This window comes from Pempheris klunzingeri, unplaced genomic scaffold, assembly GCF_042242105.1.
Source record: "Pempheris klunzingeri isolate RE-2024b unplaced genomic scaffold, fPemKlu1.hap1 Scaffold_64, whole genome shotgun sequence".
Lineage (NCBI taxonomy): Eukaryota > Metazoa > Chordata > Actinopteri > Acropomatiformes > Pempheridae > Pempheris > Pempheris klunzingeri.
In genome coordinates this window covers 100,001-102,500 of record NW_027254968.1, presented here as the reverse complement: position 1 = coordinate 102,500, position 2,500 = coordinate 100,001, and positions in this window count along the sequence as shown.

The window sequence follows — 2,500 nt, the reverse complement described above, 5'->3', positions numbered from 1 at the left end:
TGCCCCTGGTACTCCGGTGAATGTTTCGTGCCCCTGGTAATCCGATGAATGTTTCGTGCCCCTGGTACTCCGGTGAATGTTTCGTGCCCCTGGTAATCCGATGAATGTTTCGTGCCCCTGGTAATCCGGTGAATGTTTCGTGCCCCTGGTCCTCCAGTGGAGGTTTCGTGCCCCTGGTGCTCCGATGAAGGTTTCGTGCCCCTGGTACTCTGATGGCTGTTTCGTGCCCCTGGTACTCCGGTGAATGTTTCGTGCCCCTGGTACTCTAGTGGAGGTTTCGTGCCCCTGGTACTCTAGTGGAGGTTTCGTGCCCCTGGTACTCCGATGGCTGTTTCGTGCCCCTGGTAATCCGATGAATGTTTCGTGCCCCTGGTACTCCGGTGGAGGTTTCGTGCCCCTGGTGCTCCGATGAAGGTTTCGTGCCCCTGGTACTCCGGTGGAGGTTTCGTGCCCCTGGTGCTCCGATGAATGTTTCGTGCCCCTGGTACTCTGATGGCTGTTTCGTGCCCCTGGTACTCCGGTGAATGTTTCGTGCCCCTGGTAATCCGATGAATGTTTCGTGCCCCTGGTACTCCGGTGAATGTTTCGTGCCCCTGGTAATCCGGTGAATGTTTCGTGCCCCTGGTACTCCGGTGAATGTTTCGTGCCCCTGGTACTCCGGTGAATGTTTCGTGCCCCTGGTAATCCGATGAATGTTTCGTGCCCCTGGTACTCCGGTGAATGTTTCGTGCCCCTGGTAATCCGTGTAAGACAGGGCAAGGGAGGGAGGCGGTTGGTTACTCCCGCTTTGCCTTCCTCGACTTGGCCCCTGGTACTCTAGTGGAGGTTTCGTGCCCCTGGTACTCCGATGAATGTTTCGTGCCCCTGGTACTCTGGTGGCTGTTTCGTGCCCCTGGTACTCCGGTGAATGTTTCGTGCCCCTGGTACTCCAGTGGAGGTTTCGTGCCCCTGGTAATCCGGTGAATGTTTCGTGCCCCTGGTACTCCAGTGGAGGTTTCGTGCCCCTGGTAATCCGATGAATGTTTCCTGCCCCTGGTACTCCGGTGAATGTTTCGTGCCCCTGGTAATCCGATGAATGTTTCGTGCCCCTGGTAATCCGATGAATGTTTCGTGCCCCTGGTCCTCCAGTGGAGGTTTCGTGCCCCTGGTGCTCCGATGAAGGTTTCGTGCCCCTGGTACTCTGATGGCTGTTTCGTGCCCCTGGTACTCCGGTGAATGTTTCGTGCCCCTGGTACTCTAGTGGAGGTTTCGTGCCCCTGGTACTCTAGTGGAGGTTTCGTGCCCCTGGTACTCTAGTGGAGGTTTCGTGCCCCTGGTACTCCGATGGCTGTTTCGTGCCCCTGGTACTCCGGTGAATGTTTCGTGCCCCTGGTACTCTAGTGGAGGTTTCGTGCCCCTGGTACTCTAGTGGAGGTTTCGTGCCCCTGGTACTCTAGTGGAGGTTTCGTGCCCCTGGTACTCCGATGGCTGTTTCGTGCCCCTGGTACTCCGGTGAATGTTTTGTGCCCCTGGTAAGCCGATGAATGTTTCGTGCCCCTGGTACTCCGGTGAATGTTTCGAATTGCCCCGACACACCCCAACACCTCCCGCAGGCCCCGTGACCTCCGGCCTGGACCCTGAGACGCACACCAACACATCTCCCAGGCCCCGACACACACCACCACCTCTCCGTGACCTCCGGCCTCCACCCTGAGACGCACACCAACACATCTCCCCCAGGCCCCGTGACCTCCGGCCTTGACCCTGAGACGCACACCAACACATCTCCCAGGCCCCGTGACCTCCGGCCTGGACCCTGAGACGCACACCAACACATCCCCCAGGCCCCGACACACACCAACACCTCTCCCAGGCCCCGTGACCTCCAACCTGGCCCCTGAGACGCACACCAACACCTCCCCCAGGCCCCGTGACCTCCGGCCTTGACCCAGAGACGCACACCAACACATCTCCCCCAGGCCCCGTGACCTCCGGCCTTGACCCTCAGACGCACACCAACACATCTCCCAGGCCCCGACACACACCACCACCTCTCCGTGACCTCCAGCCTGGACCCTGAGACGCACACCAACACATCCCCCAGGCCCAGACACACACCAACACCTCTCCGTGACCTCCAACCTGGCCCCTGAGACGCACACCAACACATCCCCCAGGCCCCGTGACCTCCGGCCTCCACCCTGAGACGCACACCAACACATCCCCCAGGCCCAGACACACACCAACACCTCTCCGTGACCTCCAACCTGGCCCCTGAGACGCACACAAACACCTCCCCCAGGCCCCGTGACCTCCGGCCTCCACCCTGAGACACACACCAACACCTCCCCCAGGCCCAGCAGACACACACCAACACCTCTCCCAGGCCCCGTGACCTCCGGCCTTGACCCAGAGACGCACACCAACACATCTCCCAGGCCCCGTGACCTCCGGCCTTGACCCTGAGACGCACACCAACACATCTCCCAGGCCCCGACACACACACCAACACCTCCCCCAG